Below are 15,664 nucleotides of genomic sequence, written 5' to 3'. Positions count from 1 at the left end.
AAAACATAAAGACTGAAAATTCAATTAAAAGGAAGATGGGCACAATCCAACAAACTGAGAACAATGCTTCTGTTTAAAAAAAGCTAACAATCCCCATGTGGTAGAGCTGGTAGAAAACCCTACCCCTACAAAGCTCTGAATGCAATCCTTTTTTGTGAAGTAGGCAGTTCCAATTTTTTCCTTTGTTCCCCACCTTGCAAAGTCAACTAGAAAAATAGTAATTCCTTTTTCCTTTAAATGTTACACTTTCCACTAGAAAACAATGAAAGTAAGAAGCAGCAGAAAACAATGTTTAGATCAATGCCTTCTCCTCTTCTAACAAGGTGTTGTCAGCAATAGAGAAAAAAGTACAGAAAAAGTAATGCTGGAAATTTAACTATACACTGACTGTGTTTATGTGTCTGAATGAATAGTTCCCAAATTTGTGATAGAAGTCAAACATGAGATGTAACTCTAAAACACAATCTAGTAGTATGAAAATCCTGCAGTAGACAGAGGAGTATGTTCTCCCCAGAGAATGGTTATGACCCGTGAAAAATGAGAAGCAAATGGAATGGTGATACGTGAACTAGAACTTAATCTTGGGCAAACTGAAGTCAAAGATGGCATTTCTTTAGCAGAAGAACAGTTATCTGTCTAGCAGAGATATAGAGACTTATCAGATGTTCTGTTTGTCAGTATAAATAGCAAGTGTCTTTTCCTTCTTTTGTACCAACAGACTAAAAGGAAAAACCCTGTATTTAAGTTGGATTGTATGAAAAGTTTGGTTAGAAATCTAAATCAAATGAAAAATAGATGCATCAAAAAAATCTACAGAAGATGGTCCAGGCAACAGATCATCTACAATTTTTGTATGACTTGACCTTCTGTCATGTCCCCAGCTGGGAGCCAGTGACTTCAGGTTAATGTTTGTTAGGAATAATTCCTTTCACGTTCTTCAGTTAGCCTGACAGGATGCTAGGTACTTTTCTGATCTGACTTGTGGTTATTTCCCTTCGAAATCACACCTCTATTAGCTGATGTGGATGAATATCGTAGCAACATTTGAGCACTATAACCTTAGGACTTGGCTGACAAAATATCAAATTTCTTTCATAAAGGTGGATAATATAAAGACAAGGGATAAACATCTGAAGGGAAGCAAATTATAACAGCTAAAATATCTCATCTTTGGGTGACAAATTCTGTACTGAGTTAAGGTACATCCTACAAGACTTCTGCAATAAAACTCAGAATTGCAAAGGTTTGATTTCTCTATGTGAGTGGTTCACAAAAACATTCTTTCCTCATTTCATCAGGAGTTAAAGATGCCTGACTGCATGCAAAAGCATTGGCAATATTTCCTTTACAGAACACTCTGTATTTTTTATAGCTGTTGTAGTTTTTGAGAGTTGTCCTGCATAGCTCTCTGACAGCAGGGATGAAATCCCAGGAGATGCAGCTGAACACAACAGTCTTTCTGTTTACCGCTTAGTTACAGAAATCCTTTCTAAGATACATTATGAGGACATGGCTGGGTGACCTAAACAAATCCATAAGCATAACTCACATCCTAACATGAAGTGAATTGCTGAAGTCCCTGTAGATTCATTTATAGCTTCCAGGGTGAACTTTCAAACTAACAAATGCTGAATATGAAAATGCTAGATAGGAAAAGCCAATTTGGTCAAGAATCTGGTCCCATTTAAATTTTTCTCAACCTCAGTGTTGCTTGATTTTTATTCCCCCCCCCCCCCAATATTCTTCCTTCTCCATTAAAATGGAGCTGCTCTCTTAAATTTGGAATTGTTTGATTTTTTTGACCTTAGTTAGAAATGCATTTCACATTTTCTATTCACTAAGTGTAACTGTTCTGCTCGAATAAACTGAGTACACTCACTCCTGCAATTGTGTCCCCTGGTTTTTCTAGCTCTTTTGTTGTGATTCATTTATCTTGTTCCAATTTATAAAGCACTTTCATAATATTGAATGCCTGCACTAGGTCAACATATAATCTGCTCTCTTTCAATAGAGACAGAGGCTTAACCCCTCCCAGCTCTATCTCAGAGTAAATATTTTTTACAATGTAGAAAAATTTTACGTGTCCTAATAAGCATATTTCCCAACAGAGGTCCCAGACAGAGTTAGGACACTGGCTGACACCCACGACAGATATTCCACTGTCTCCAGAATCATCCACTGACTTCAGTATCTTTTTGCATCATATCTTCCTCAACGTATGAGAAAACTCACATCAATATTCATTCACTGAACCCCCACATAGAGACAGGCCGGCACCTTGCGGTGTTGGTTTGTAAGTGTGACAGGCAAAAGGGGTAGCTTCAGTAATCCACACCAATAGCTTTCTCATTTCCATCATCTAACACAACGTTCCTGTTTGTTATTACACCCTAGCTCAGGTGTGGCTGTCCCATCACTTTAAGACTCCAAAGCTATCCAAAGGCGGCCCCTCTGCCAGTGGCTCCCACAGGAGCTATTCAGGCACAGGGCTTTGGGTGCCTAAGGGGCTGGAACTGGGAAGCACCTGGGTAGTTGTGGCTGCTACTTCTGCTACTGAACTAGAACACAGCTGACAGCTCCCTATGACCCCTGAGGAGTTGGAGTGATGTGCTGTTGTCCGCCTTCACCCCATACTCTGGGGTCCTACATCCCTCACACCCTTTTCCCATATGCAGATTTTTGGCTGCAAGGTTGGCCATGATAGCCTTAACCTGTACGAGAAACCATCACTTTTCCATTTAACTTGCTGTATTGTTTGTATTAAGGATGAATAAAAGCAGAGAGACAAATCTTACATACAGAAACTGCAATACAGAGAGATGAAAACTGGAAAATAAAAGAAAATGTGCCTTTTTAGTGATCTGCTTCGCAATTAACAGTAACTGTTTACAGGGGTCCACATCACAAACACCAGGATAGCAATTAAACACTAACTCAGCAGCAGCCTTGTCAGAGAAACCAAAAATGGGTCTGGCAGGCAGTCCATTCTGCCCTCTCATCTGTAGAGGTGGTCCAGCAGCAGTGGGTTTGGTGCAGATTGGCAGGACCATATGGAAACCTATGCTGTTACTGATTATGCTCTCTGTACGTCAGTTAAGGGTTTACCTGTACCTTTCACAAGATCTTCATTCACTTGCATTGTAGATACATAAGCTAAAGAAAAAAAAAAACAACAACAAAAAAACCCAACCACCTTAAAGAAGCTTTCACCTTTTCTTCTCTTTTCATGTACGTGGGCACATATTTCACCTCTACACACCACGGGGGCTGAGCTATTATTGCTGCTAGAAAATTATTCATTTTGTTGCTGACCAGAAAGATGTAGAAACCCTCAGCAGAGCAGCTGGGCATGATTCTGACAAATTGTCCCATCTTTTTCCTGAATGATACATTGTAACTGTTGAGGAGCACTTATATTTTAATCAGTAAAGAAAATGAAATGTCTGACCTTTCCATTTCCTGTGCAAGCTTACAGACAATAGAAAAGATAATTAAAACTGTGAATTAGAACTTGCAAAACAGTGCCGTTTCTCTAGCAAAGAGAAATAGCTGTGTAATAAAGGTCACTTATCAAACAGTTCTAGTTATTAAATCTCTGTATTTAGCATTGAAGTGGCTTCACAGAATCAAAGGTCAAATCATTAAATAACAAAAACAGCCAGAATTAGAAAAGGTCACAAGCAAATCTAACTAGAAGTAGGTCACAAAACATGATTCTCTTCCACAGAGTTTTTTGATATTTGGAAAATTGGTTACTTTCCAATTTGAAACAACTCCCCTACCATTTCAAATGTCTCCACCGAGAGACTGACATTCCAGCTACAGGACCATTTGTATGGGTGGGTTTCACAATGGCACAGAACCTAGATCACCGGCTTTCCCAAGCAGGAATGATCTCAGGCCAGGTCTCTTAGCCTCTTGGCCAAGACTTCAGCACAAGTCAGTGGAGTCCCACAAAATGATGTCCTGACAGACCAGTCACATGCCAAGCTCCCGTCTTAGCAAAGGCTGCCAGATTCCCTCTTCACTTGGACCAAATCTAGCTCAGGAGCTATGCAGATGTAATTTACACTAACAAAAAGCTGAATTTCTCTTGTGATTTCTTAGCACTGTAGGCTGGTGGTGCACTGGAGAGCTCACTCCAACCACAATTCACTCAGTGAATACCCACAACTAATCATATAGATAGTTAGGAAATTCAGATTAAACTTTCCCAATTGTTACTTCAACAATATGATTGTAATTTTGTAAATTGGACGCAATGCCCATTCACTACATAATGAGGCAATTATTAGCAGCTTGCCACATATTAATTTGTTCCTTTAATGTTGAAACAAATGAGATCTTTTCTTATAATCATCCTATTTGAGTGAATTCTAACAAAGCCGATTGAACAAAGCTCCAGAGAGACTTTCTTTATTTCAATGCCATTTAGTCTTCTACTCTTCTTGGATGTCTTTAGAGTTTTAGAGGATACAACATTTATAATTATGCCAATAGGGAATAGATTTTTGCCTTTATTCTTCTTGATGTTCTTTTGAGGTCTTTGAAAGGAAAGGTACAAGAGAGGCATTAACGGTCTGGCATTGTTTTTACTGCTTTCTTCCACTTTACAAGCAAGAAATGCATTTTAATTTTTCTTGTGTTTCAGTGATGATTAACCAAGCTGGTTTTATCTATGCTTACTCACTTTCTTCAGACCTCTGACTGTGAGGAAAAACTTGCCAGGCTTCTCTAAGACAACATTCAGCACATTTAACAAAAAGAAAGATAGTACTTGTGTGTTCACTCATCAAGAGCTGCAATTTTATAGAGCACTCAGAAGCACTGTATATAAATCACATTATATAACCAACATCAAGTAATACAAACAAAAATTATAAAAAACCACAGGTCTGATTACCCCAAGTTTGTGGGGTTTCCCCTTTCCCTCCTGTGGTAGCATTATGGTTTTTTAATCTTCAGCAGTTGATTTTGGTCCTAACCCTGGGCACCACACCCCAGCAAATTTCTCTGTCTTCATAAAATTTAACATTAAGATTTCATAAAGATTTTAACATTTTGACATTATTTTAAAATAAGCACTAAGTCAACATGCATCCCATTTCCAAATACATAGAATACGATCTGCCTCTTCATAAGACTATTCCTGAGACTCAAGTGCCTGGGATATTTTATTTAGATGACTGTCACTGATATGTACATAAGTGCCAGCAGGAAGGTTTTTTTAAAATTGAATGAATTGGAAGGGAATGCATAGGAGCCACATAATGGGACTAATCTTACAGTAAGAGACTGAATAAATAACCATCACTGATATTTTTTCTATATATAAGGACCTAGTTGTTACAGAACTGCTATTCTTTGATTTGCAGCTCATGGTGCAGCTCCTTAAAAGGACTGTATCTTCCCTCTGCTTGAACAAGTATCTCGTGGATTCCTGATGTCAGTGGTAGGAAAAGGAAGGAAGCTTGGACTTTGGGCAGAGGTTGAAATTTGCATGCCAGAGTCTCCAACACCATCTAAACTTTCATTTGTGTATTTTTGAAACATTTTAGCTTGCTTTCTCATGGAAAGGAAAAAAAAACATACCCACAAACCCAAAACTTCTAAACATGAACCACAGTGCAAAGTGATGCAGTGTCATCTTTCTCACTTTCAAGGCAGCTCCAGTTACTCCATGCCAGCTCATACCTCTTTCAAGATACAGCAGAGCAAATGCTCACCAGAATGCTGCTGATTTTGCTGCTGCTATTGGAAACAATACAGGCAGCTTTGAAACAAGGCAAGAATCAAGTACATCTCATGATACTGAGAGCTGAAAAATAAACATTTCAAATATATGTGAGAAAACTCTGAATAGCAACAGTCAAGTATACGATCTATAAAGAAGTAAAACATGTCTTTTAATGTATTTTCCTCTATTTTAATAAAGCATTGAAAAGTCAAAGATAATACCCTTCTCCATAATCTCATAAAACAAAATTTGAGTAAAACCAGGTCCAGCTTGATCAAAATATTTTAACTTCCTATTTTTAAAAAATCACATTTAAATAATTTTCTAAAATGGAATTAAAATATTCCTTCAATTGAACATTTTTCTGTATTACGAAAGGTTAAAGCATGATAGTTCACATGAAAAGAACAGTCTCTTTCATTTTTTCTTTTTTTCCTGATTTCCAGCTCAGACTTCATTGAAACTGACACCTTTTAAATAAGCCTACTCTAGTATTTTCTTCTGGAATAATAAACTATTGAAAGATTCCTGATAGCTGTATTGGTAAAAAAAGACTCAAAAATAGAAAGGTGGCAGAGAGTAAATAAAGAACAGGAGAAATTGTTCTGTCTCTACATGGAGGGTTAATGAAGGAAGGAAGCTGCCAGATTCAGTGTTTGAAGTACAACAGAAAGACCCAGCAGAGGCAGAGTGCTGGACCACTGATGGTCAACAACACTGTAGGACTTTGAGCACTGAGAGAGTGGCAGGTGAAGCAAGTTTTGCCCTAAGGCATTGCCTGAAGGATGTGAGGACCTGTCCTGTGTGTGCATTCTTTCAGTAAAAGCTGCATTTTAGTTTGCATCTCAGGCAGCTGGTAAACTCTCCTCTCCCAAGGTAGAACGGCAGAAGGGACATGCTCTTATTAACATGAATGAATATGTCTCAAAAGGGGAAGGAAAGAAATGGGAGTAGGGTACTAAAAGAGAAGAGAGGACAGAAAAAAAATCAGAGAAGAACTGGAAGAGGCTATGAAAAGGTAGAATACATTTTAGAGTTTAAAAGAGAAACATGTAAGGGGAAAGAGGATTTGAGAAAAAGTAAAATACTGATATAAAGCCAGTAAGATAAACCATAATGTTTGGGAATGAAATCTTGCAAAAGAGAAGAACCACAACACCTAAAGGTATTTGTTAAGGTATAAACTAACTGTTGTTGTGAAGAAAGCTTTATCAGGCATGTCAATCAAATAACTCAGCATTAGGCAGAGGAAATAGCTTTTTTCCCTTAAACTGCAACTGCCCAAGCAGAAAACAGATGAAAACAGATCCATACACTCCAGCATATAGTGCTGTAGATACTATATGCTTGTAGATTATCAGAAACTCTGACATCTGTAGACATACAGATGTCTATAGTTCCAGATCCACATAATTAATGCCTCTGAACTGGAGGGTGGGAAGGCAGAATCTTCTTTGGCATACAAAATATCAGGATAAAAATAAAAATATGCCCAAGAATATATGTGGAAATGTTCATGTCAAACACAGTTGAGGATTGAATGCCTTGTTGTTATAGGAAGGAGACAAACTTCATCATGCACACCCTACACAGCCGGTTTACAAGGTTGGCACTAAACTAACATTCACTCTTAAAACGTCTATGAAAAAGTTAATTTAGCAGTTGTTCAAAATGAAAAAACAAACCACATTAGTTCTAGATTACTTCTAACTTCATCCCAGTGGTTTAGTTGATGACCATAAATAACCAGAATGTTTGTGATACTCCATCTATCACTCATTTGTAAAAATATACAGGCCTTGAAATATCATGGCTTTGTAATGTTTCAAAAGCCGGGAATTATTCCAACCAATGCTGCTTGCTGAATGCTGAACCCAATGAGTCATCTGCCACATTGCTCACTTGCCCTCATTAGCATGTGATGACTTGAATTTTGTGCAAAAGTTACCAGAGAAACACAGCTTTAACCAGACACTGCCCATCAAACTTCATAAACATCTCCAAACACAACACCACCAGCTGATCTTAACTATGGCACCCCTTTTGTCACTCTACTGCAAAACTGCATTTTCAACAGTATATTTGCTACCAGCAAAAAATGTCATCACTTGATCCAGCAAGTTATCAGTATCATAATATTTAGGTTTACTTTATCTTCTGCAATTCTCTGTTTATATTGCATTTCTTTTCTGTTTTTTGTATGTAGCAATAAGAAAGATAAAATTTGTTTCTTCTCTATATGGGCATATTTACTCAGCAAACACCACAAAACATAAGGAGGTAAAATGTCACTTACAAGTCAATGAGACATAAAAGGGGGGAACATACTGTTAGCACCTGGACTGAATATCAAATGAATCACAGTATGAAAGGACAAAACAATTTCTCACATCGAAAACCATGTATGGTGGAAGAGTACAGGTAACGTATAACACATAATCCTTCCTTGTAGAATGGACTTTAGAATGACATCCTTGAAAGCAACCAAGGCCAAAAGGACTCTCTCCCCAAAAGCTGGTTTTAATTTGCAAATAAAAACGAATATCTGTGAAAAAAAATTGAGAATTCTTCACTTTGAAGTTGCCTACTATAAGACTATGTCTAAGGATTTATTTGTCACATATGCAAAACATTGGTTATTCTGTAACTGCTGACTTTAATTTGTGTTTATTATCAATACCCACAGATGGCGGTAAAGTATATAATGTATACAGCAGATTTGTTCCAAGTTTGCTTTCTCTAATAACCTCCTATTATCAGCACTCACCATTAATCATGGACCATTATCTAGGAACTTACTTGGCTGAATCACAGATGCAAGAATGCCTGTTAGGCCTCTAATTTAAATACATTTGAAAAAAATTACACTCACTAATAAATTATGGGACTTCTAAGATGAAGTTCACATCTTATTTCAGGTCAGTTTATTTGGAATGTGATATGGGGAAATGATATTGAAGTAAGCTGCAAAAGCTTTCAGAAAAACTACCTTGTATTCCCTTTTTTTTGGTTTTGTTCCTCCCCACCACCCCACCACCACCCTGAAAATCCACCTAACAGGCTGGAAGCCTAATCTCTAATTTATTTTGGTTCCATGCTGTCTAGTCCTATTATTTAATTTTGTCTCTCTTGGTGGTCTATCTGTCAAATTATTTGTATGCATGGAATGAAAGTGATAAGCTAAAATGCTAATTATCCATTTTTCTGAAATTAAAAAAAATAATATCCATGCCTGGAATAACAAGAAGTTTTAATACAATAGCATTAAAATCAGTAGCATTTTTCATTTGACAAAATAAGCTTTAAGAAGCTTTCCAAGTCCAGTGTTTTTTAATTGTAGGATGCCTTATCTAAAAGAGAATACATACTTGCTTCTGGCCACATTAATTTCTTTTCCCCTCATTGGTATATTTGGAATATTTGCAGTACCACTTTATGACTGTCAGCTTTACAAATGTTTTAAATCTTCTGTAAAAATGTCATTTCACATTAAATCTTTGCTTACAAAATCCTAGTGCAAAAATTAAATTGTTTTAAATATATTTTAAGATATTCAAATCATTTCAGTTACAGAAAGATACAAGGCTAAATCACCATTTTTCAGATTCAAATACTATGGCACTGGGTACTAGGTCAGAAATTTAAACTGGATAGAGAGTTCTGCTTAAATAATTAGAGATTTATTTTAAGGTCTTTTAAGTCATTAATGGAAGCTGTTGAATCATAGCTGCATATTTTTGAACTCTGAAGTTAAAGGTCTGTTTCAAATGAAAAAAATGTTCTATATATACTCTGTTCTGATTGCTTTTACATCATTGTCTCAGTGCATACGTCCACTAATTAAATTTTAATCAATGCAGATTTCGCTGCAGGCACTAGTTTGTATTGTGGACTAACGCTTCCTGCAATAACTTTGTATAAGCACTCTCAAGTGGGAACTATCGGGTTAAATGATTTGTAAATAATTCAGAGATCATTCTGTATTTGTTCTCCTTCCTCATGGAGCTTGACTGTGTAGCTTTTGGTACTACCATACCCCACACAAGATCGATTTTCCCCTCACTTAAAAGCCTTTGCTGAAGAAAAGCCCCTGAGCACAGTGGCCTCTGCCAAATCTCACTGAAGTCAGCAGGGGTTTGTGCAGGTCCGTGCATCAGCACCACGGAGCTCAGAACAAGATCAAGGCCTAAGGAGGTGCTGCATAACACACACACAAATGAGATGGTAAGTTATGAGGTGAAGCATGCTAGCAGCGATTGCAAAACAAAATCTTATTAAAAAATGAAAATAATAAACCCTATCAATCTTTTCTCCACTATATAGCCTAGCCTGACAACGATATACTTGCAAGATATAAACAATACTACCTCCAAAATAGGTAGTTATAATCATATAGCTCTTCTACCCATAATTTAATTTTTTAAGAGAGAAATTAATTTTTAGTCCTTTACACATCTTAAGGAGAAAGGTATCACTGTAATGTACCTATATGCTGACTTTCTAGGAAAATCAATGGCACGTTCATAGCCTCCATTACAGTCAAAAGCAAAATTCCTACTGACATCACTGGAGCTATGAGTTCACGTAATGTCTGAATTTTAGAAAGAGAAATTTGGATTCTCAGTTCATAGATGGAAAAGCTTACCACCTGTAAACAGACTCAGCTCAGTGGCAAGAGGAACAGCAAAGAAACTTCTTGTGTGACATGTCCAGCTTGGAGTGAGAATCTGTGCAGGGCTGGGCTCCAACTCTACTTCCAAGAAGAAATTTAGACATGGGACCATCCAATGAAATAGCTCAGAAAAAAAGTTCTGTGCAATTACACGATGACGGTGCTGCTCCTTTGCCTTGGCAGCAGCAGGGGCCTCAGCTATGATTCTGCTTCAACCTGTGAAAAGGATGCAGGGTATTTTCTTCATGTAAGCTATCTACTCACAAAGCCAGATGAAAGTCTTCCTTCTTAACACGAGCATGTGTACTGATGTTTGTGCTATCTGGACTTAACTGGTGACTATTGAAACTATTTCCACTCCGAGTCTGTTTCTGGGATGGAAACCTAGGAGGTCATGTTAGCTTCCTTCTCTTGTTGGCATCAAATGGGTCAAGACAGAATATACATTTGAACCCTGCTTGTCAAAGCACAGGGGTTTTGTAGATTTTTTGGTTCTTTTTTTTAAACCCGTTGACTTTAATGAAGCTCGTTTATCCTTATGTTTCTAAGGACTGTAATGACAGCAAGATCTTCATTGTTTGATAATTTGAAAAGCAATTTTAAAGGTCAACACCAAAGCTCATCAGCTGCTCTGTAACTCAAATGATGTAACAATGACTACCATGGTTCTAATGAAAGAGGCTATTGAGGACAACAATGAGGCACAAAACTTGAGCATCTGCCTGCTGACCACTTTGGCTTGCCAGCATTATGAATATGACAAAATACATTTCAACTGATGGCCTAGCAAGGGAAGACTGACAACTGTCTTCCACAGCAACCAGGTTGTGACTCTTTTTCCTCCTCCTTCCAGAGCAATGCTGCTTCATGCCACAGGCTCTGTTGCACCTCAAGCTATCAAAAGCTCACAACTGCACACTGGGAACTGAAGAGGCTAAATCCCACCCCACTGCCACAAAGAAGGTCCAAGGGACTATAGTACGGAGCTAAGTGGGGGGGGAAAAAAGGAAAGAAACAAACAAAAAAAACCCACAAAACAAACTTGCACTGAAGTTATCAGCTATTCTAAAATAATCATCTAAAAGAAATGCCCATCATGTTACAGCTGATGTTGAGGGAAAAGCCCAGAGGACAGCAATGAACCTTGGCTTGCACAGAAGTAACATTTCTTCATTTCCATGAACAGTATGCATTAGAAAACTTCCCTATAGTCATGTTAGTTCTATGTTCTCTTGTCTGCTTAGTGACTTTAAAAAAAGCATATATGTATCTGTATTAAAATTAAAACCAGCAAGAAATATATATATGGAGAGTTTAGATGATGTATTAATTTCATTATAAGAAAATATTTACAAAGAAAATGTGAAAACTTTGGCATCTCCTCTCCCTGAGTCATACTGCTGCAGAATTATAGATGCAGTATGAAGAAAAATGTATCTGTGTTCAGCTACCCCATCCTACATGGTCTCAGACACGCACAGTGGTAAAAAAAGACCAAGGGAGATGAGCTGAGGAATGAATACAGGACGGGCTACACATGTCCCATAGAAAAAGATCTCTTTTTTCAGGGAATGCACCTTGGTACAGAGAGCAATTAAGCTTTGGAACAGGTGCCCAGAAGATTCTGGAGTCTCCATCCCCAGACATTTCTAAAGCTTGATGAGGCACAGACCTGACCTAACCTTCTTGTTAGTCCTACTTATAGATGATGTTGGACAAGATGGACTCCAAACATTCTTTCCAACATATTTTTTTTCAATAACTCTGTAATTCTATCACTTTATGAGCCATGGAGAAGTTGGATTAATTTTAATGAAAAGCACAACACACATTTTTAAGTGAGGACTATTCATCACTGGGGGCTGGGGGATGGATACAAGACCAAAACCAAAAAAAACAACAAAAGCTTGAAAGTTGAATAATTAGTGAAATATTAGTCTCTTTTTCCTTGTCTGTTCTTGGTTCTTTCCACTGCCTGTCACACAAAAATATCACATATAAAATACAGCAGGAGAATCATTCCTAAAATGAAAATGCAATGATAAAATCTGATCTGCATGTCATATCACAATCCTCCACAGAACATACACCTAATAAATCTTATTCCTGATAAAACATTATTAGGCACAGTTACAAGACTGGAATCCAGATTGACCTAAGATCATAACCACAAGTGCACTCCAGCCAGTGTAGCACAGGGTTGGGAAGGCAACCCAGTGTAATTTCCTTCCTGGCATATGTGAACTAGCTCCAGGACTGCTAAACTGGCTGCTTCAGTTTAGGTTCATTACTTCACAGGATATTTGTAGAGACTGTAAATTTTGGTTGAGCGCTTCTCATAGGTCTTCTTCCTAATGCCTGTTAGCAACGAATACAAGCTGATATATATCACGTCATGCCTGGAGACTGATGCTCTAAGTTCTTGTGACCATTTTTAGTGCTACTAACAATGGTGCCTCCACCAGTACTGGAACATGGCCAAGAGGCAGAAGTGGTAGCTCTAATGGACTCTGGAGTTAGGACAGGGGTAAAGAGAAAGAAAAACACCCATTGATCCAAAATGAATAAATACTTTCCAAAACAGAAGTCAAGACTACTATCATGTGCTAGTGACCACTGAGGAGTAAGCTGTAGCTTCACTGGCTAGGACAGAGGGGAGGAGGAGAAGACGTATGTTGCAAGCAGTCAAATGCACATTGCTTCCTAGAAAAATGGGGGGAAACCCCATACAATCAAACCTGCAAAGCACCAACTATAATACAGCAGAATTACAGTGGCTGTGAAATGGAGGGTGATTTTGAATAAATTCTGAATAAGTATGTCACAAGTGAATATTGTACTTATCCTCTCCCCCTGGAATAATCCCACTGTAGCAGCAAAACTGTTGCTAGTTCTGTCACAAGATCCCTGCAAAAATCCTGCAGACCCTGTTTTTCAAAAGAGCAATAATGAAAAAATAAAGTCCTGTGGTGCTTTTCCTCTATCGGCCCTGTTTATGAATTCATAGCACAGCATGAAGGTTATTAAAATCCCATATGTGAGAACCACACACAGCACAAGGAGATATGAATTGGCATTCCACAGAGATAATGCTATCTAATGGGCAAAACAAGTAGCATGGTTTCATTCTTATGCAGAGTACATTTGGAAAGGGCAAAGCATCTGGCTGCTGCTCATGGATAGCTGACCAGACACAAACCATTTCTTCTTCTTACTTGTTGATTAAGAAGTTAAATGTACAGAGCATGGCTATTATCTTGCCGGGCCTTGATATTCCCAGGACACCCTTTTACCCACAAGCCATTTGACGTGGGGTGGATTAAATGCTATTTGGGTGATCCAGATACAGTAACCATTAAACACATTGCTGTTTACTTCCACATACACACATTTCAAATCCAAATGTAATTAACTGTGGAGATAACCAATACACCTCATGAATTAATTTCAGAGTCCTGCCTATTCGATAACTGAATTATTTTCCAAAATTATTCATTTATTTCCCATCTTATTGTTGAAACAAAACAGTTAATGCTGTACTTTATTTTGCTGTCAAAAATGTTTTGATCCCAAGTAACACAGAGCTATTTTGAACACCATCAGCAGCTGGAAAAAACGTCAAGAAAAAACTAAAACCAACTGTTTTGGAAAAAAGGTTTATGAAACACCCCCCCCACCCCCCCACCCCCAAACTAACAAAGCATAGACATGCACAAAAAATTTCCGGAGTTTTCAAATACTTTGTTAGAAAGAAAGCAACCCTCATTCCGTGATCCTAAACACCCTGAGTTAAATTTAATGTCTAAAACATACTCTACTTAAGGACAATGATCGAAGGTTTGCAAGGCTGTTTCTGTCTTGCATGCATGATCAATCAGCCATCACAGCAAGACCACAGGTGTGTGATGGTAGTCATCGATACTGACAGAGACAGAAAGCACTCCAAAACAGGAAAAGCAGGATCTACCATGAAGCAACATGAGACAAAACCTCTAGCAGGATTAAAATCTATGTGCTTGCTTGGTACTCTGCAATATTGCTGAGGAAAGGTTTCCTTCCTACCCATATCTCTATCACAAACTGCTGCTCAGTCTCCCCCACTTGAACAATCATTGCTGTAATTCAGAACTTGTATGATGCTGTGAAGTTTGTGTTCAGATCTGAACTTTCTCTAATTTTGGGAGTGTTCAGACTCAAGATTCTCATTTATACCAAATTATACCCTCTTTCAGCTGCACCTTCCAATCTTGTCACTATGTGACAGGCCCCATCACATTATTACACCATCTGTTTCAGCTGTTGGATACTACTTACATGCTACAATCAACATCACTGTCAGAAATTATAAACTATATCAATATTTTACAGAGGCAAAGGAAGGAAGACAGTGAAAAGAAATTAAGTTTCATAACTAAAATGAAAAATCATTTCCCTCTAATGACTCATGCCTTCTAAACTACCTTTCTTTATGCATGAGACAATTTGACTTGGGATTTGCTACCTGACTAGGATTAGCTACATACTTTGGAACAGGACCCCCACAATGAGAAATACATAAAACATAACAACAATTTTCTGTAGCATACCATTCCAAATAGAGACAGTTATCCTTCCTATCACCCTCACGACTAAAGCTACAGTCTGGTACTTAATATCGTTTCACAAACAAGAGCTCTCTGGCTTACATTCAGAATGCAAACATGAGACTACTGCCTATATATTTCAGGGTCTTTGTTAGTAGCCAATTCCCTCTGGTGTTTTGGGAGGGTTAATTGGTTGTTTGTTTGTTTTTTTTCAAAAAGAATGGTGAATAACCGATCTCAGGCAAGAGCTGGATAACATTTTGGTTTGCACTTGAATGCCAGGATGAGCTTTATAGATGCCTCCATGATCTCACGAGCATCGCCTCATCATCTCACAAATGTTGACATATATAAGGCCAAACCTGAAAAGAAATTCAGGTGATCTTTAGATGGCAAATCAAAAAATGCAAACCCTTATGAACCCCACTACATAGCACACATTCAGCTTTAGACTTGTAACGTGTCTTCCTTTTTAGACTGAAATGTTTCTTTGGTAGATGAAGTTCTACGTGATGCCCAGGCTAGGATCTTCCTGTGCACCAGCCCATAACCTCCATCCCACTGACATCCAGCAATGAGACTGGCTGGTAAAAAAAATGAATCCAGCACATGAGACCAGAGATCCTTTTGGATCTTATTTCTGCCTTCCTACCGTCAAGTAAAATTGACCAT

The 15,664-nt window shown here is 37.9% G+C and overlaps 1 protein-coding gene across 2 annotated transcripts in view; it reads right to left on the bottom strand.

Annotated features, from left to right (window-relative positions):
• ST6GALNAC3 (ST6 N-acetylgalactosaminide alpha-2,6-sialyltransferase 3) overlaps positions 1-15,664 on the bottom strand; it is a 228,460-nt gene that overhangs the window by 79,463 nt on the left and 133,333 nt on the right. The window lies entirely within an intron of this gene.

This window comes from Falco biarmicus, chromosome 11 (genome assembly GCF_023638135.1).
Source record: "Falco biarmicus isolate bFalBia1 chromosome 11, bFalBia1.pri, whole genome shotgun sequence".
NCBI lineage: Eukaryota > Metazoa > Chordata > Aves > Falconiformes > Falconidae > Falco > Falco biarmicus.
Note: the sequence above shows the minus strand (reverse complement) of the source record. Positions and strands in the feature narration are given on the sequence as shown.